At 35.4% G+C, this 21,843-nt stretch overlaps 1 protein-coding gene across 2 annotated transcripts in view; it reads left to right on the top strand.

The window, feature by feature from the left end:
- The window catches only part of CWC27 (CWC27 spliceosome associated cyclophilin), a 224,328-nt gene that overhangs the window by 189,215 nt on the left and 13,270 nt on the right, over window positions 1-21,843 (top strand). The gene's annotated exons all lie outside the window — the stretch shown is intronic.

Raw genomic sequence — 21,843 nt, forward strand, 5'->3', positions numbered from 1 at the left:
GATTCCAGAACACCAGCTTCTACCAACAGTGATTCTATCATGAAGTACTAATCACTGAGATAAGTAAGAAAAAAATTCAGCTTGACTTTCAGAGGCTTTTGATTCTAAATAATATAATAATACTCATGTTTTAGAGCTGGTCATAGCATATATCACCCATTCGCATCTTCGCAATATTTTCCCCATTCTTTTAAAGAAATGTATCATCATGGAGGCACCCACTAAAACGATCATTCTTTTTTTTCACCGAGAGTTCTGAGACCAAAACCTACTCTGTAATCCCAAATATTGAATTATCACCTAATTATACAGCATGCTGTCAATCAGACTGCTTGGGTCCAAATCACTGCTCAGTGACTGCTGACTGCTAAATGATCTGAGCAAGCAGCTTACCTGCTAAGCCTCAATTTCTTCCCCTGTAAAGTGATAATAACAATACCTACCTTAGAGTTATTATTACAATTGAATGAGATAATTCACATAAAGCACTCAACACAGAGCCTGACTCTTAGAAAAAGCTCAGGAAGTATTAGGTGTGAGAGTGGGAAGGGGGTACATGGTACTAGGGTAGTATTGGGAAGGCTTGACATATTACTTATGCAGCACAAGCTAAACATTCTAAATTAAATTGGCAAAACGTTAGTTATACAGTCCTCTTGATCTAATAACCTCAAAGAAAAATGATATATGAAGAAAAGGCAAATGTTAATTTACTTCACTTATGTTATCTGTGACCTAGAAGTAATGTAGACATATTCATTCCATTTGCTAGTAGTGCTCGATGGTTCTATTTTATAAGCTGTTGAGCAAAGGAGAAAAATATAACCTTGTTTTAAAAAAAAAAACATGTTCTTTAGCTGAAACCAGATTACAAAATGCTGAGGCTGGCAGAGTTTAGCTAATATAAATTTAGCATTCATAGAGAAAGAGGAGGAGAGTGGACAAGATTACCTTTTCTATATTGGGAATATACAGTCATGGATTGTGGACTCTCTCCAGAATCTTTTTTTTTTTTTTTTTTAGCTGACAGGAACATCTTGGAACAGAGAAAAGCTGTGCATGCATAAGTCATTTATTGCTATTGGAAAGAAAGTTTAAGGAGCAAAAATCCTCAGGATTAGCATAGTGTAGTAAAAAAGTCACTTCAGCATGGTTGTTTCAGATAGCAACAAAACTAGTGCAAAGAAAGTTTCCATTGTACACAGGCAACCCAGAAATTTATCAGTAAGCATTCTGATACTTTAACCATATCTGAGAGAAAATTAAATGATTCTTAAAGCAGGATAGAAAAACCCAAGTAGTAAGATTCCAGGTGAAGTTTAGTGAAAGAAGATGCATAATTCCTACATAGTTGTTCGTATTTCTTCAAAGGTAGTTTTAAACAATGTCATTTTCTTTTATAAAGTCATTAAATGAAATTAATATTAACTGTCATACTAATTTTTTCAAATAACCTAATTTCTATTTATAATATATATTCAATATATAAAACATTTAAAAAGAAAGGAAAGAAAAAAATCACTAGTGATTTCATATCCCACAGGTAATCATCATTAATGTTTTTGTCTACCCAGACATTTATATAAATAGATGCTTTTCCCAAGAATAGAATCATGCCATACCTCTTTTTTTTTGCTTTCTCTCTTTTCAGTATACTAGCAACATTTTTCATATCATTAAATATTCTTTTCAACATAACTTTTGATAGTTATATAGTATTCTATCATGATGATATAGCATAATTTTTTTTTATTTCAAGAAAATATGAGAGTACACACATTTAGGTTGCATTTTATATCTTTGTCTCTCCCTAGCAAGGGTTAGAAGTATGCCCTTCCCCTCCACAATGCTCACCACATCCCTCAGATGTGGGTCTACCCCCCAAACCCCTGAATCCCTGGTGAACACCACCACCCTTTGAGCACCATAATGTTAAATCAGTCAGTACCAATTTGATGGCGAGTATATGTGGAGCCCAGATATAGCATAATTTAACATAGGTCCTTTTTTGGAAAAATTCACCCCATTTTTAATTATAAGCCTTTCATGAATGAATAAAGAAGTAGTTAAATATTTTGTGAATTCATTGTTATGTCCTTAAGCTAAAGGAAATGAAACTGCTGAGTCAGATAGGCTTTTTAAAAAAAAAAAAAATTTAATTGAGGTATAATTTACATATAAAAAAGCACACATTTGTTATCTGTTCATGATGATGATTTTGATGTATAGCCCCATGTAAACATCACCAAAACAAGATATAGAACATTTACATCACCCCAGCAAGTTCCCTCATGCCCTTTTCCAACTAGTCTCAACTTTCTGATTTCTATCGGTTCAGGTATGCCTTTGGTAACATTTTCACTAGATTGCATTCCAGAAAGTTGAATCATTTATACCTGTACCATCAATGTATGAAGTTGCTGGTTTCTCCTAACCCTAGATACTATGTGAGTATGTGTGCATTATAATATCATAGATAACTGGATGTGCATATATATACATATATATAAAACTTATTACCAATTTCTACTTTGTACTCATTTGTATTTCTTTTATTTACTGGTAAAGTTAAACTTTTTAAATATGTTAACTGGCCATTTATATTTCATTGTTGTGATGGTGAATTGTCTATTATGTTTATATATTTCTTATTGATTTACAAAAGCTTTTAAAATTAAGGATATTATTTTTTGTTTAAATATTTTTAGCAGTTTATTGTTGCCTTAATTTGTTTATGGGGGGGTTTTGTTTTGTTTTTAAAAAGGAGTTTTAAATATTTGCATTGGTAACTATGCCAGTCTTTTCCTTCTGCCTGGTATCATTCTTAGCCTCTTCATAATCCCAAGATTATATAAATACCTAGTTATATCTTTCTCTAGTATTTTTATGGTTTTGTTTTTATTTTTAATTTATATCAAAAATCCACCTGGAATTGATTTGGTATATTATATTAGATCAATATTATAAATTTATTATTTTTTTCTCTAAATTGCTAACCACCACAAATGAATAATTCCTGTGTTTTCCCCACAGATATTAAATGTGTCCTTTATCATACAGCAAGTTCTTATGTATATTTTTGGGTCAGTTTCATTATTTTATATTGAATTTTTTGTCTGTTCTTATGGCAATACCTCACTACTTAATTATCATAGCAATATAATACTTTTTAGTATCTGATAAGGCAACTTGGACCTTTATTGTTCTACCCTTATATTTTTACTTTAAAAGCTTAAGTGAGTAGATAATGTGCTACATTCTTATTTTCTTTTAGTTACCCACACCTGGAAAAAGCTTAGACAATAGACTATGGAATCAATAAAAAGGCCCCATTATTTAACAGGTGGCCACTACCTGAATTGCAGTCCCAGTGCCAAGAAGGAAGTAATTAGTCTTAAGACAGACCCTTCAAAGTAGTGGAAAAGATCACATGTGGAAAATAAGTAGCATGAGGAATAAAAAAGAATGAAACCTAGCATGTTTGATTGCCATTTTCTAGTACAGGTATATAAATGTTTTTATGGGAAGTTTAATCAGAATTTTTCCATCTCCCTAGTACACTGAACAAAAGTACAAAGAATTAACAAAGTCACAGAGTAGCTATCGTCTCATTTTCTTCTATTTTACCTGATGTGAATCCCTAGGACATCTAGGATGGCCACATATAAATGCAAGCTATAAAATCCTCTTCCGAAGACATTCATTAAGAATCCTTCAGGCCGGCATGGTGGCTCACGCCTGTAATCCTAGCACTCTGGGAGGCCAAGGCGGGCGGATTGCTCAAGGTCAGGAGTTCAAAACCAGCCTGAGCGAGACCCCGTCTCTACCATAAAAATAGAAAGAAATTAATTGGCCAACTAATATATATATATATATATAAAAATCAGCCGGGCATGGTGGCTCATGCCTGTAGTCCCAGCTACTCAGGAGGCTGAGGCAGGAGGATCGCTTGAGCCCAGGAGTTTGAGGTTGCTGTGAACTAGGCTGACGCCACAGCACTCACTCTAGCCTAGGCAAGAAAGTGAGACTCTGTCTCAAAAAAAAAAAAAAAAGAATACTTCAGCTACCTGTCATTCTGCATTATCAATATGCCTTCTCTCTGGTATTGATGCAGACAATTAAGTTAAATGTAATAATAATGTTCTATTCTTTGTGTGCAGATAATTCAACTGATCACAATAAGTTAAATGCTGGGCTTGAGCTGTTTTCAGTAGAAATAAAAGTTAAACTAAGGGCCGGGCGCTGTGGCTCACGCCTGTAATCCTAGCTCTTGGGAGGCCGAGGCGGGCGGATTGCTCAAGGTCAGGAGTTCAAAACCAGCCTGAGCAAGAGCGAGACACCGTCTCTACTATAAATAGAAAGAAATTAATTGGCCAACTGATATATATACATAAAATTAGCCGGGCATGGTGGCGCATGCCTGTAGTCCCAGCTACTCGGGAGGCTGAGGCAGAAGGATCACTCAAGCCCAGGAGTTTGAGGTTGCTGTGAGCTAGGCTGACGCCACGGCACTCACTCTAGCCTGGACAACAAAGCGAGACTCTGTCTCAAAAAAAAAAAAAAAAGTTAAACTAAGAAACTAACTTTTACTGAACATTTACAAAGTACCAATCTCTTTTAAACTTAGATAGTGTCATTATGCCCAAATTATATGGGAAAAATCTAAGGCACAGAAAAGTTAGGTAACCTGGTCATGGTCTCACAGATAGAAGTGATAGAGTTCGGAAATAGCCAATCATGCTTGGCTCAATTGTTTGATTCTATTTGTTTTTGAACACATTCTCTCTTATTTGTGATTTTGGTTTGCTTATATGTAATATCACATTTGCTGCTAGAAAGAAAATCATTCCTAGTTTATATGGTGAAACTTAATACATCACTATTTTATGGCTTTCTATAGAATATCTTAGCTTCATAACATCTCCCACCCAAGCAACAATTTCTCTGAGCTAGCCTGCATATTTTTCATATTTTCTGATAAAGCACTGTTGTTGTTCCTGTTGTTATTTTAAACTGCAGTAAAAAGGCCAAACAAGTGACTCCAGGACTTTATTATCTCTTAGTCTCCCCTTTAAATCATGGAAAATGTTAAATTAGTATTTTTAATATTATATTTCCTGTATTATTTGAAGAATTAAAATTCAGAAAGTTATTTAAAAGTTTAACTTGAACAAGAAGTTCCTGTCACATTTACCCCTACTTTTTCATAGGAATATAAATAGTAGGATGGTTATAAGTATGCGATCTGGAGTCAGACCTGAATTTGAATCCCAGCTTAGAAGCTTACTGTGTTCTTGGGCAAATGACATAACCTTTCTGACTCTGCTCCTTAAAGTGTAAACTAGGGATAATAATAGTGCCTTTTTGGTAGGTCAGTTTGTGGATTAAATGAGATACTATTTTTAAAGGGTTTGGTAGGGTGTCTGGAACAATCAGTGCTCAATAAATGTGTTGTTGTTTTCATCTTTCGTGTTGTCATTGTTATTTTTAAGAATTAATTTCTCTGTATTTGACGACTGTCACATCTATCAAGATAAGATGATGACTGGAATTTATACAATTTCTATAACATTTGACTATTTTTATGACCTTTTCTTAATTAACTCATAATATCTCAGTGATTAGCTTAAGTTTAGTTCCTGTCATAATTTTTAACATTCTGAGATAAATTTGGAGTTTTTTGGTCGATAGTAATGCCTCCTTAATGAAATACTGGCTTTTTCCTTGAGGAGAGTACTAAAAAAAAGCAGGGGAGGGGGCACATATGAAGGAACTTTCATTGTAAATACAATTTAAATATAAAGCAGAAGAATATCATCACTCTGGAGAGCATAGAATTATAAGCTCAGTGTAATGTAAATGTTTTTATTCCATTCCTCTCTCTTGGCCAAGTTCTAAGGTAGTGATAAAATGAAGAAAGAAAGAATATGATTATAGACCAGGTTCCCTGGTTAGTGTTCATTTTATGCAGGACTATAAATAATGCTGCAAAAGACCAGTGTGGTTCTTTATAAATAGGCCCTTGTCAGAGTTGCTGACCCTGAAATGGTGATTATTTTAATTCTAAGCTCTCTGTTCAATCCCTGAAGTCACTTCTTTTTCGGTCTTTTTCTCCTGGATGAAGAAAACCCTTCTGAATTAACTCTGTGCTTTCACAGTTTGCCCTGAAATAAGTTTCTATCACATTAGGGAAGTTTGATTTGTTTGTGGATCTGTTTTGAGAGAGACGGGCAGACAGCCACGTACCCCAGCTGCTAACCAGGCTTTTTGATAGGGAATTCCATCTTCTCTGTGTGGTTCTGTTAGTGTACTGACCATAGATTAAATGTTACTGGCTGAGCAGTTGGTTAACCCCAGGGCAGGTGTAAGAATGCATATTACAGATTTATTCTGAAAAGCCTCTTAAATCTTTCCACCTGTGTCCTGCTGAGTGTTAAGCATGTTAGATAGGCAAGAAAGCCTAGAAACTATGTATTTCCCTCTTGCTTAAAATATTTTGAAAATTACGTCTTTCACATTTACTCCAACAAAATACTAAATATTTACTAAAGACACTCTATAATATGAGGATTTCTTTTTTAACTACAGGAAACAGAAGACATTTTTCAGAGTTGGCTTTCAAAACCCCAAACTGAGAGGGCAATATAACATTCCTTTAAAGTTCAGAACAAAGGAGATTTTTCTGTTAGTGGTTAACAGTAAAAGAAAATCCACTGGTTTTCATTGTTGTTTTCTTTTCCAAGCGTTATTGTCTATTTTCCTCTTTGCTTGGTTTTCCTGTCCTTATTTTTATTTGTTCAAGTATTTTAAAGTTTTTTGTCCCGATTTTTCTCTTACTGTTAATTTCTAAATCTCTCTTCTGAGTTTTTTGAGTTTTTTTTTTTTTATCATTTCTGCTTGCATTTTTGTCTGCTTCCTTTAAATGCCTATTTCTGTTTCTCATTCTGAATCTTTTTTCATCTTTGCTTTTCTCCCTGGATTTTTTTTTTTTAATTTCAAAATATTAAGGGTGTACAAATGTTTTTGTTACATTGATAGCCTTTATAATGCCTTAGTCAGGTCTATAAGTATCTGCCCATCACCAGAATAGGGTTCATTGTACCTGTTAGGCAGATTTTTACCCCTTACCTCTTCCCCCTCCCCCTTCTTGATTTCCAACCATTTTTACCCATATATGTATGCTCATCAGCTAATTCCAAATTATTAAATTTACATATAGTGTTTATTTTTCTATTCTTGAAATACCTCACTTAGGATAATAGTCTCCAGTTCCATCCAAATTGCTACAAAGACATTAATTCATTTCTTTTTATGGCTGAGTAGTATTCCATGGTGTGTGTGTGTGTGTGTATGTGTGTGTGTGTGTGTGTGTGTGTATACACCACATTTTGTTAATCCACTCATGAATTGGTGGGCACTTGGGTTGATTACACATATTTGTGATTCTGAATTGTGCTGCAATAAACATTTTGAGTGCAGGTCTCTTTGATAAAATGACCTCTTTTCCTTTGAGTTTATACCCAGTAGTGGGATTGCTGAGTCCAATGTTAGGCCTACCTTTAGTTCTTTGAGAAATCTCCATACTGTTTTCCACAGAGGTTGTACTAAATTGCAGTCTCACCAAGCATTCCTTTCTTTCCGCATCCACTCCAGCAACTATTGTTTTGGGACTTTTTAATAAAAGCCATTTTAACAGGGATAAGGTAATATCTCATTGTGGTTTTAATTTGCACTTTCCTGAGGATTAGTGACTTTGAGCATTTTTTCATATGTTTATTGGCCATTTGTTTATCCTCTTTTGAAAGCTTCTGTTCATGTCTTTTGCCCACTTTTTAATGGAGTCATTTGGTTTCTTTCTGGCTGATTTGTTTGAGTTATTTATAGATTCTGGATATTAGCCCTTTATTGGATGCATAGTTTGCAAATATTTTCTCCCATTCTGTAGGCTGTTTGCTTTGTTGTTTCCCTAGCTGTGCAGAACCATTTTAATTTAATCAAGTCTCATTTATTTATTTTGTTGTTGTTGTAATTGCCTTTGGGGTCTTAGCCTAGGCCCATATCTAGAAGAGGTTTTTCTATATTTTCTTCTAGAATTTTTATGGTTTCATGCCTTACGTTTAAGTCTTTTATCCATCTTGAATTCATTTTTGTAGGTAGTGAGAGACAGGGATCCTGTTTCATTCTTCTACATGTGGCTATCCAATTTTCCCAGCATCATTTTATTGAATAGGGCTTCTTTTCTTTCTCTCCTTTGGCTTCTTCTGTTTCTCATAGTCTTCTCTGTCCTGTGCCACCCTGCTCTACAGGATATGAAGAGTGTCAGTAACCTCATTTCCAGGCCTTTTTTTTTTTTACCTACTCTGATCTCTGGGCTCTTTCATATTTTATCTGTCTCTGTTTCTTCATATGAGTTACTGTGATCTCTAATATCTACTTCATGTTGAAAAAAGACATTTTTTTCAAATGTGCTTGTATTTAAACCCTTTAATTTCTTTTTTCCTCTCTCTATTTTTGTATTGATAAATAACAATCATATTTATGGGGTACACGTGATATCTTGATACATGCATGTAATGTGTAATGATCAAATCAGGGTATTTAGGATATTCATCAACTCAAATACTGATCATTTTTTTGTGTTGGGAATATTTCAATTCTTCTCTTCTAGCTATTTAGAAATATACAATAAATTATTGTTAACCATAATCACCATACTGTGCTATCAAACACTAGAACTTATTTTTTATAACTGTATGTTTGTACCCATTAACCAACCTCTCTTCATTCCTCCACCACCACCCCATACTTGCCAGCCTTTGGTAACCATCATCTTACTATTTATCTCCATGAAGTCAACTTTTTTAGGTCTCACATATGAGTGAGAACATGTAATATTTGTCTTTCTGTGCCTGGCTTATTTCACTTATGATAACCTCCAGTTCTATCCATGTTGCTGCAAATGACAAGATTTCATTCTTTTTTATGGCTGACTAGTATGCCATTATGTGTATTTACCACATTTTATTCATCCATTCATTAATTGATGGACCCTTAGGCTGATGATATATCTTGGCTATTGTGACTAGCGCTGCAATAAACATGAGGGTTCAAGTCCTACTTTGATATACTCATTTCCCTTCCTTTGGATAAATATCCAGTGGTAGGATTGTTAGATCATGTGGTAGTTCTATTTTTAGTTTTTTAGAACTCTCCATACTGTTTTCCATAATGGCTGTACTAATTCACAGCAACAGTGTATTATAGTTCCTTTTCTCCTCATCCTTGCTAGTATTTGTTATTTGTTGTCTTTTTGATAATAGCCATTATAACTGGAGTGAGATGATATCTTATTGTGGTTTGGATTTGCATTTCCCTGATGGTTAGTGATATTGAGCATTTTTTCATATACCTGTTGGCCATTTGTACATCTTCATTTGGGAAATGTCTGTTCAGATGCTTTGCCCACTTTTCAATGGGATTATTTGTTTTATTACTGTTATTATTGTTTGAATTGTTTGTATATTCTGGATATTAGTCCCTTGTCAGATGAATAGTTGTGACTATTTTTCTCCCATCCTGAAGGTTGACTCTTCCCTCTGTTGTTTCCTTTGCTATGAAGAAACTTTTGAGCTTATTATAGTCCTCTTTGTCTGTTTTGGGGTTTGTTGCCTGTGCTTTGGAAGTCCTTGCCTTAAAATCTTTGCCTAGACCAAGGCCTTGAAATGTTTTACCTGTGTTTTTTCTTCTAGTAGTTTTATAGTTTCTGGTCTTAGGTTTAAGATTTTAGTTCATTTGGAGTTGATTTTTTTATATGGTGAAAGATAGAGGTCTACTTTCATTCTTCTGCATATGGATATACAGTTTTCTGAGCACCATTTATTGAATAGGGTGTCCTTTCCCCCGTCTATATTCTTGGTGCCTTTGTCAAAAATCAGTTGGCTATAAATACATGTGTTTATTTCTCTGTTCTCTCTTCTGTTCCATTGGTCTATGTGTCTATTTTTATACCAATACTATGCTGTTTTGGTTATGATAGCCTTGTAATATATTTTGAAGTAAGATAGTGTGATGCCTAGAACATTGTTCTTTTTGCTCAGTGTTTGATTATTCAGCATCTTTTGTGATACCATACAAATTTAGGGATTTTTTTTCTATTTCTGTGAAAATGTCATTGATATTTTGATAGTGATTTCATTGAATCTGTAGATTGCTTGAATACTATGGCCTTTTTAACAATATTAATTCTTCCAGCCCATAATCATAGGATGTCTTTCCATTTGTATTCTCTTCAGTTTCTTTCACCAGTGTTTGGTAGTTTTCCTTGTAGAGGTCTTGCACCTCCTTGGTTAAATTGATTCCTATGTATTTTATTTGTTATGTGTATGGCTATTGTAAATGAGATTGCCTTCCTGACTTCTTTTTAGCTAGTTCCATTTTGTATAGAAATGCTGATTTTTGTACATGGATTTTGTATCCTGCAATTTTACTGAATTCATTTATCAGTTCAAAGTTTTTTGGTAGCGTCTTTAGGTTTTTCTAAGTATAAGCTCATGTCATCTGCAAACTAGGTTAATTTGACTTCTTCCTTTCCAATTTTGATGCCTTGCATTTTTTTCTCTTGCCTGATCTTTCTGCCTATGACTTCCAGTAATGTGTTGAATAGAGTGCTGAAAGTGGGCATCCTTATCTTCTCCCAGTTCTTAAAGAAAAAGCTTTCAGCTCTTCCCCATTCATTATGATGTTAGCTGTGGGTTTGTCATATATGACCTTTATTACATTGGAGTATGTTTCTTCTAGTTGAGAATTTTTATCATAAGAAAATGTTTAATTTTATCAAATTTTCTTTTGTTATCTATTAAGATGGTCATATGGTTTTTGTCCTTCAATCTGTTGATGTGATGTATTACTTTTATTGATTTGTGTATGTTGAACCATCCTTGAATCCTTGGGATGAATCATGGTGTATTCTCTTCTTGATGTGTTGTTGGATTCAGTTTGCAAGTATTTTGTTGAGAACTTTTGTGTCTATTCATCAGGGATATTGGCCCATAATTTTATTTTTTTCATGTGTCCTTATCTGTCTGACTTTTCTATCAGGGTAATTCTGTCCTCCTAAAATTAATTGGGACAAATCCCCTCCTCTTCAATTTTGTGGAATGTTGTTTTTTTTAGAAATTGGCATTAGTTCTTCTTTATAACTTCAGTAGAATTCACTAGTAAAGCCATCTAGTCCTGGGCTTTTCTTTGCTGGGAAACTTTTTATTACTGATTCTATCTCATTACTGATAATTGGTCTGCTCAGGTTTTCTACTTTTTTCTGGTTGTTTTGTACATTCTTTTTTCCTTCCTTCTTCTTTTATTATTTATCATTGCTGTTTGGTGGTTTTCTGTAGTGGTATTGTTTGACTTTTTTGTTACTTATTTGTATACCTGCTCCACAGTAAGTTTTATACTTTCATGTGTTTTATGATGCTAGGTAGTGTCCTTTCACTTCCAAGTATAGGACTCCCTTAAAGATTTCTTGTAGTGCCAATCCAGTGGTGATGAATTCCTTCAAATTTTGTTTGTCTAGAAAATACTTTATATTTCTCCTTCATTTTTGAAAGGTAGATTTGCTTAGTGTAGTATTCTTGGCTGACAGGTTTTTTTTTCTTTGATCACTTTGAATGTATCATCCCATTCTCTCTTGGCCTGTAAGGTTTCTGCCAAGAAATATAGTTAGTCTAATAGGCATTCCCTTATATGTGACTTCCTGCTTTTCTCTTGATGTTTTTAGAATTCTCTGTCTTTGACTGTTGACAATTTGATTAAAATGTGCTGTGGAGAACACTTTTTGGGGTTGAATACATTTGAGGATCTTTGAACTTCCTGTATCTGGATGTCCGTATTCTTGCAAGACATGGAAAGTTTTTATCCATTACTTTTTTGAATAGGTTTTCTATGCCTTTGCTATTTCTTCTCCTTCTGGAACTCTAAGAATTCAAATATTTGGTTGATTTATGATGTCCCATATGTCACATGGGCTTTTTTCTTTTTTCTTTTTCTTTTTTTGTTCTAAGTAGGTTATTTCAAAAGCCCTGTTTTCAAGTTCTTTCTTCTGCTTGATCTATTCTATTGTTGAAGCTCCCAATTGTATTTTTTTCATTCATTGAATGTTTTAGTTTCAGGCTTTCTGTTTGATGCTTTTTAATGATATCTATCTCTTTGTTGAATTTCTCCTTCAGATCATGAATTATTTTCCTGATCTGTCTGATGTTTAATTCACCCAGGCTATGGTATTTGTTATGGTAGCCTGAGCTGACTAAGATACACACAAGTCCAAAATAAGTTGAAATAATAATAAATGTTTGGACCGCACTTTGCCATTTGCAAAGCCCTTTGAAGACACAATATTTGATCCTCACTCTAACCACATGAGGTAAACAGGGTGCACATTACCATCTTCTATTCACAGATGAGGAAACAGAGGCCTGAGAAACAATGTGAGTTTCCCACAGTCACAGTTAATGACTGAAGTGTAACCCAAACTCAGGTCTTCTGACTTCAATACACAAAGGTTTCTATAGAAAGTGTTATAGATATTCAAAGGCAAGAGAGGTCCTGAGACCAAGGGCAGTCAGAAATTATTTTTAGGAGGAAATGGGAATTAAACTAGGCTTTAAAAAGACCAGGGACATAAACCAGTGGGAAGGAGGTAGAAGGACATTCCAGAGGAGTGATGGGGACAGAAGTATGCTGCAGCCCATCTATGATACAGAGCAGGGTGTGGTCCTTTCAAAGAATCAAATGTGGGCAAAACTTGAAAATTGTTTTGTCTTGCTGAAATTTTCCTTTAAAAATAAAACAGCCTGTTTTTGCTTTTCAAATACAAATCTCCTTTCAAGCTTCCCCCTGCAAAAAAAGAAGAAAAAAAAAACTTAAACCTGATCATTTAGGTTTGTGACTCATAGTCCCATACAATAACAACCTTAAGTAATATCCAGGAGCTATTTAGTTGGGTTTCATAAGAATTCTAATTTAACAGAGAAAAAATGAGAATCTGTTAACATAGTACACTAACGCAGTACATAGACTACTTATGTGTATGACAAAGTTTCACAAAGAATAGCAAGGTCTTTTAACACCTATGGGGAAGGCTGTCTGGAGAACAATATTTGCATTTTTCTCCATCTCAAAGACTAATCATGCACAAGCCAAATTCAATCTTTAAGCAGTTTAACTGGCCCATTTAAGAAAGTGTTGGATTTTCATACCATAAAGTTAGTAGTGATAGGGAAACGTTGTTTCAGCTTTTTAAGTACATACTTTCCTTTTCTCTGGTATTATGGAGTTTGAAAAGTGAGTTGCTTACCTGGAAAAACCAAGGGTTTACAAACATAATTGCTAAATAATTTGGAATTATGTATTACTACTATCAAGGAGCAAAGCGAACAAAACCAGAATTCTAGCCAAAGGTTTTAGAAGTAACTGGCAGCCCAGAAACTTTTATTTACTCAGCAAACATTTATTGAGGGCATTCATCCTGCCAAGCATTGCTTTGTAGCAGCATTGCCTGGTACAAAGGCCAATAAAGCGGAGCCAGATGCAGTGGTGCACACCTATAGTCCAAGCTCCTTGGGATGCTGACTGTGATTGCACCTGTGAATAGCCTCTGCACTCCAGCCTGGGCAACATAGTGAGATCCCTTCTCTATTTAAGAAAAAAAAACAAAAACAAACAGAGCTACCAGCCTCAGGAGTACTTGTTGCCTAGTGAGGGAGACAGCAGTTTCACTGTAGTGCAAGGAAGACTAGATTAAAAAGATGTTCAGGATTCTTTGGGAGACCAGAACAGGCCCTTAAGCCTGGGAAAGAAAGAATAGGATAGGCCAGGAGAGGAATCAGGGACCGTTTCTCAGAGGGGATGACACCTCAGCTAATTGGAGGGAGAGGAAAAGTGTGTGGTATATAGAGAGGCAGCAAGGAGGCAGGAGAGTACAGCATTTGTTCAGGAAACTGCAAATGATTGTGATGTCTGGAGCATAAGATGTGATGGGGGAAGTCACATATGAGCTTGGAGAGGAGAGCAAAAGCTACATTATAGAGGCCCTATATGGAATTTGAGTTGCTTTGTGTAGACGATGGGGAGCCCTCGAAGGATTTGAAACAGGAGAGTTTTCATAGCTAGATTTGCATTTTTGAAAAATATATATAGCATAAAAGACCTGTATATCATCATCATCAACTACAAACAAGGTAGTCCTTAGTAATTTGATGTGTAAGAGGAGATTGCCAGACGTCCACCTTTGAAGGGACAGGCCAGGGCCCCAGGCTCTACCCCTCTTAGACTGCAAGCTGAACGAGTGTCCCTACGTCACATCCCCATCTTAGGAAGAACAAAGAGACACTAGGGCTGACATTCCAGGGAATGCTGATTAAAGACAATAAGGGGATAAAATATATAGTGGCAATTAATACTTTTTGTTTTTAAGTAAGCATTCATCTAAAAGAGAGGTGCCTTTTCCCAAACATGCTCCCACATTGCTCAAGATATTCTAGAACTTCTCTTTTAGAATGGATTTAAGGGCCAGACTGGGAGCCATGCAAGTAATCATTCATGTTTCATGTTTTAAATTTTATACTCCAAAATAAGTACTACACAGTCTTATTTTTTAATCGTCCTTAGTTGACCTATCCTTGAATTAACTTTTGGTTTATTTCCAAAGTTAAATCCATCTTCACAGGATGAATTTTTTTACTTATGAAGACATTCAAGAACGTGCGTTGTCAACAACTTACCAGCTACAAGTTTCTCAACCTTCAGTCTCAGAGATTGCCTATGAAACAGGGATGATAATAATCTCTTTCCTGTCTCTCCTATCTAGTTATTGTGAGGATGCAACTAAACAACAGAGAAAGCTTTTTGTAAAGCGCCATGTCAGTGGGTGCTCTTATTGTTGTCTCACACTTTGCAGGTAATTCCAAAATGTGCATTTGCCACGTTGTGATGTCTGTTGGTGTGTTCTTCTCTCTAACAGACTGTTCACATCAGGAGAGCAGGGCCTGGCTCATGTTTGGCCCTGTGTCACCAGTGTCTCTCATTGGCCTCATGCATAAAAAGCTCTTAGATGTTTGTTGAATGAATAATTGAGTTAAGTTCATTGCTTTAAAACTATATATTAGAAATGGATACTGCACTTGAGATTATTCAGTTCAAATAATAGACTCATGGACCACTTAAGTTTCTTCAAGTATGTAAGTAGTTTCCCAGTTTATCATTAGGCTCCATGTCTGAAGGGGCAAGAACAATAGCTAATGAAATCAATGGGAAAGTGCAAAGATTCTTAAACTTTAGTTCTGTGGTCTTTACTTTGCATTTTAAAATAACCAGGAAATTTGTTTAAATTACTGACACTGGGACCCCCATCCTGGGACAATTAAATCAACATGTCTGGAAATGAAAGCCTGGCACTGATAGTTTTTAAAGCCACCCAGGTGATTCTAACATTCAGCCTGCATTTGATGTTGGTGCTCTAGAACTATGCTTTGAGAAATATTGCTTTAAAAAAAATCCTCCCTCTCCAGTTCTACATTAGGTGCTATAGGAGAAGGAAAAGAACACAAGGCATGCTCCCACTGCAGCCTATTGAAGAATAAAAACTAGCAATCACTGATGTGAGTGCAGTGGAAAAACAACTATCAGTATGTGCTGGCTAAGAGGTCATGAAAAGGTGGAGTTGTGCTGAGCTGAGGCTTTCTGCCAAGTCTGGTAGATGTTTAAGGGAGTTTATCATCAAAAGAAGAGACTTCCTTGCCCACAAAAGGAGGTCAGGCATTAGCCTAGCAAATCTTCTACTACCAGCCAGCAGCCCTGGCCAGTACAAAGGGTCTGAAGGATTCATTCCCAACACAAATCACCATGCTCAGCACTGGGAATACAACCGTGAACAAGAGTGTGCTCAAACTGTCTCAAACAACTAACAGTCTGTTCACAATTAAGTAAACAGACAATTACAAAATGGTGAGAGCTGATGAAAGAATGAAATAAGGTTGGTGAGATGGGGAGCAACCAGTTGTTAAAAGGTTTTAAGAGTCAGACTGAAGTATTTATTTCAGTCTAATGTGATAGCCCAAGGGTGGGGAAACTTTTCACATTGGAAGGCCATGTTAATTTAGCTGTAATCAAATAAAGCCACATTCAAGAAACTTCAATTAAAAATACTTAAAAATGTACATTATTTTGTAACAATGTAACTATGTTCTTAATAATTTCAAAACATGAAAACTGTTTGTTAATTTTAAAGTTAACAAAGGTTTTAATGACTTTGTTGTATCTGCTTTTTGTTGGAAGCATTTGAATATTTGGTTACAGCATCGAGGTCTACAGTTTCACTTGACCCTCTAGAATGGGTATCAGCTATTTGTGACCTTAAGGGTGTCTTGATTGGGGTTAGGTTGGAGAATCTAGATTCACAGCAATATGTGGTTCAAAAGCAAGAAAGCATTTTTGGGGCATGTTCCCGAAGGCTTGGGTATTCTATTGCATTTTTCCATATTTCAAGTGGATCTTTCTTACCCTCAAACAATGACTTTAAAATGTCATATATAGAGAGCTCAATCAATTCCACCTGTAGTTCTTTAGGTGCTTTGGTGATATCAACTAGGTGAGGCTGAAATGCTAATTTGAGTGTGATGTCATGATTCTCGAAGTCAGTGAAATTTTCATTGTATTCTCCAATAAATAGGTCTATAATAGCTGCATATTCTTCAGATGATTTGCATCATTTGACGGTCCTGCTAATCAATGACCTTTACTAACTGGGGGAAATGTTCATCCAAAATTTCCTTTTGAAGAAGAAGTGTTTTGAGAAAAGTTAGTCTTTTTCTGAAATGCTTGGATTTTTTGCCACATGTCATTTATAGACTTAGCTTTACCTTGCAAAGAAATATTCAAGTCATTTTGATTTGACATGATATCACACAGAAGTGCTGCATTCTTTCAGAAATCTTCTTTCAATGATTCGTATTGCTGATTTTATTCTTCATAAAATTTAACTATCTGTTCTTGCAGAAGTAAAATTTTAGCTAACACCTGTCCCTGAGATAGCCAACACACTTTAGAATAATAGGGCAAATCCACACTGAATACCTCATCTTTCAACTTCAGCATGTTAGGAAACTGGTGATGCTATGTTGCATTTGCAGGAATATAGTTAACAATACTTACAACGTGTTGTAAAGTGCCACTTAAAATAGTAGCTTTAGCACAGAGATTTTGCTCATGCAAGATAGGATGAAAAGAAATGAGAGCATCCGGATCTGTGAGTACTTTTTTTATGTGTGCAAACACTTCATGTTTTCTTGTCATGGAAGGAGCGCCATCTGTATATACACTCACTAAATTTACCAAATTCAATACAACTTCACAACATTTATCTTGAAAGTTGTTGAAGATATCTGTTCCCCGTTTTCTGTTTGCAAGAGTGCCCAAAGCAAGTAACTCTTTGTACCAAAGAAAATCTTCTGTTATGACCCAAATGAAGTACAAAACCTGTGTCAAGTCAGTCCTATTCGTTGATTCACCCAAAGCAATTGAATAATATGTATTTTCCTTTTGAAGTATTGCATGAAGTTGTTCTGTTAAGTTGAAGGCTAAATCACTCTGCCGATCAGTTATGGTTCTTCTTGAAAGAGGCAATTGTTTGTACTTTGAAACGTTTTGGGGATCTAAGCATCCTACAACTTCGACAACATTCTTTCACAATTTCAACATCACTGAATGGCTTCCCTTTTTTCCTCAGGCATATAAGCTACTTTATAAGTTGCCTCAGTGGCATTATTTGGAGGTTTTATTGCTACTTAAAAGAATTATCTTTGCTTTTGCTTTTTATCTTTTAATTTCTGCAGTACAACCTTTCATGCCTCTCCCTCTAATTTAAAATATTCGTGGTCCTTATGAGTGTTATAATGCTGATGAGCATTGAATTTCTTTAATGTTGATATTGCAGTATCACAAAGCAAGCAAATCATCTTATCTTTAGTAGAAACAAGATAATACTGCAATTCCCAATCTCATTAAAATATCTATTTTCTTCCTTCAGCGTTCTCTTGGTCTTCTTTGGCATGATAGGCTGTTAAGCAGACAGAATTAAAAAATACTGTTGAGCGGTGCAACTATTCACAAATTCCACTTGAAATAGAAACACAGTACACTCTTGTCAAAAGCTGATAACAGACTGGCATATCCAACCCCCATAAACTGTCACCAACCAAACTCATGCAGTAGTAGCACTAGTCGGGTGGAGGAAGTTAGAACTAAATCATGAGCATAGCAGCCATCAATTTAGACCTTATGACTTATTAGTGTTCTAATTCTGCCCGTCAATGTGGGAGTATTATTTCATTGAAACTTATTTTATTCTTCGGTATTTTAAATATGTTCATTTTTAAAATAAAATAAAAATATAAAAGACAAAATGCATTAATAAAAATAAAAGAATTTGTTCTGTAAAATTTGGAGTCAGTCAAAAGGCCACACTTAAGGACCTAGAAGGCCACATGTGGCCTTACTGCCACAGGTTCTCCACCCTTATGATAGCAAATCCTCTGATCAAAGGAGTGATTTAAAAGAAATGTGTGAGAAAGATTATTTTTTTAAACTTTTGGAAGAATTCAAGAAGAGAGAAATAGTACAGATGTACAGTTAGGACTAATAGGACATCTGCAACAATCTAAGATTTGGGTAGTAAGTTTCTAAATTAGGGTGACTTGGATATGGGAAGGAATCATTTATAGAATTCCTAGTGAAAAAGATATCTATTTATATAAGCATAAGTAATTTAAATGCATTGAAATCAGAAATAAATTGCTATTATGAGAATTCTATATTGCATGACTTACTATATGTCTGAGTATCAATTCCTCTCTTTCTATTTTCCATTGATACAAATTGCTATTGTATCTGAATCTATTTCACAATCGTGTGAGAACTTTAAAAACTGGATGTCAAGTTAGTGAGGTTAAGGTCCAGGTCCTTTTTGAAGAATCAGTTGTTTGTTTATAATTTTATACAGTCCCATGCCCCCCCAAAAAAGAAAAACCTTTCCTATCAAACACAAATTCTATGAAAATAGTAAACCTCCATATTTCTCTAACACACTTAAGTCAAAATGTTCTTATTTGAGAATCTGAGCCTATGTGAAATTTTTCTAAATCAGAACTAAATGTTTTTCTTTTCCTTCAAATGAACACACTCTAAATTTTTCATATGTAAATAATCAGTGTGTAATTAATTCCAAAATAATTCACTGCTCTTGTTGGGCCAGTTCCATGACCAGCCACAGAGTGGATAGTATTGAGTTGTTGGGACATATAAGATTGTAAACTAGCAGACCCTCAGTACTGGAATTAAGTCTATCTTCTAAGCCTGCGTGTGTATCCTTACAGAAGACTGTAAAATGCAGGCTCACTTTCTATCCATTCAGTCTGTGATTTATGGAGGCACGTAGGTCAGGAGTTTATTATGCTGAAAATCATAATAACAGTTTTGTTTTGCTTTTCAAAATGAAGTGGCCAAAGCATGTTGAAAGATAAATGGGTGAAGCATTTTGATTATGCTTTTATTTCTATTAAAGATTAAATATTATTGCCAAGTAACCAGCCATGCTAAGTATTATGATATTAAAGCTGAAGTAGTTTGTAAGCTGATAGCCCCTTCTTTCCTCTGGATTTAGGTTTGTTATTAATCAAAATGTTGGACTTGTTTAATGCAGTGGTGTATGAAACAGTTGAAAAAGACAGCTCCTTTAATTTACTGCTTTCTATTTTTTTCAAATTTGTAAGAAAATCTGTTTCTTCTTGTGGACTTTGTGCTGTTGTTCATGTGTCTAGATTTCATTTCTTATACGAGAGCCAACTAAATCCCATAGTTGCAAGATTCTCTCATGGTATAGAAAGAAAGAAGGTGCCTTTTATGTTTTTAATTGACAAATTCTGATAATGTCATTTTTGAAACATGGACTATCCCTACTAGACATGGACAGTACAAAAAACCCATCTGTATTTTTGGACAAAGAATGGGATAATTTTTAAATAGAAAAATGTGTGTATGGAAAGTTATTAATAAGTTAACTAAGATAGTGGGGTCTTTTAGTATCAATCTTGAGTATTGAATAAAATTGTTTTAAAGGGCATATGATTCCAACTTCTTCCTGGTGTCAGCTTAGGCATCAACACCTCCAGCCTGTAAACACTTGGAAAATTGCTAAGCACTTACTGTAATGCAATATAGGGGTCTGGGCTCCCCCGATGTATGATAAAGCAGCAGTCGCCAACTTTTTTAGCACCAGGGACCAGTTTCGTGGAAGACAGTTTTTCCACGGGGTGGGTGGAGATGGGGATGGCAGGTGGAGCTCAGGCGATGATGCAAGCCATGGGGCTCGGCTGCAAATACAGATGAAGCTTAGCTAGGCTCGCCCACCGCTCACCTCCAGCTCTGCAGCCTGATTCCTAAGTTTCAGGAAAGATAATTTTTCCACGGATAAGGTAGTGAGGACAGGGTAGGAGGGGGTGGTGGTAGGCGGAGCTCAGGTGATGACTGAGCCTGCGGACGGACCGCAGGTTAGCACCACCCCAGTGATCAAGGACCTTTAACAGAACAGTCTTACTGCTCTTCTTAACTTGTTTCTAATCAGTGGGAATACATTAGAAATTTCTAAGGCGTATGCTTTGTGTACTATGCTTCAGCATAGGTTAAGTTTTGAAGAAAAAGAATACCTCTTGGTATACTGAAACAAAGGCTTAATTTATTACTCACTTAAGTAAAAAGGAGCTGTGCTTTTAAGCAGTGTCTCCAAGCAAAACAGGTTGCAAATCTTCATATAGAATTTTGAGGTAAGGAATGTTTAGGAGTTGACATCAGCTCAGAAGCGCCATTATTCCAAATAGGCTGTTGCTGATTGGCCAGCTTTCAAAAGTATGAGGCTGTTATTTGCCTGTCAGAGGTGTATTTACTGAAGTGACTTGTCACTGATCATTTAGACCTAGGCAAGTCATCATCAATTGATTAAATCTAGTTTCATTGTTTTTCCAACTGGTTCTAGTGGTATACTTATTACTATGTATTATCTTGGCTGTAGAACAATCAGCCTGTTTCTGGGAGTTACAGATTATTTTACTCTCAGAGGCTAATACTTAAATACCGTAGGAAATTGCAAGCACAAGAAAATTAGACCTTGCAATGGTTGTATAATGCAATTTTCTAAGTAAGGGTGTTTACTAAAGCAACAAAAGTATAAAAAGTTGGCAGCTCACACGTGTGATGTGGCATATTCATGTATTGAGACCAGTTATAAAATTTGATACAAATAATGTATTATTAATAAGGTATAGACATATGAATGTGATTTACCTCATTTAGTAAATTAGATTCTAAGTCATCCATATGATAATGTCACTCATACACACTGCATTCCAATAAGCTTTCTCGAGTGGATAGAAGGAGGTGGGAATGGTATGTAAGCCTCAACTCGTCAGCCCTGGTGAGCAGCTGCTACTGAACTCTTAGCACTGATGGTGTCGCTAATATTGTGACATTTAATTTCCCTCCCAACATAATAGTTTTGTTTTCTTTGTATAAAAACTGAACTTTTCTCTTTCCAAATTATCCACTGCCCTGCAGTCTGGTCGTTTGACTTCCACGTTTATTCCTGACACTGCGTAATGAGGGCACAGCTAATTACTTACGTATTTCCCTGCTGGTAAGGATAGCCAGCTTATGATCACTTGAGATTCAAGCACATGTTGATATCTTAAGACCAGTAAGCTTTTGATAAAGTAAGAGAGCAGGGTGGTTAGATTTGTTGCA

This window comes from Microcebus murinus, chromosome 11 (genome assembly GCF_040939455.1).
Source record: "Microcebus murinus isolate Inina chromosome 11, M.murinus_Inina_mat1.0, whole genome shotgun sequence".
NCBI classification, from domain to species: domain Eukaryota; kingdom Metazoa; phylum Chordata; class Mammalia; order Primates; family Cheirogaleidae; genus Microcebus; species Microcebus murinus.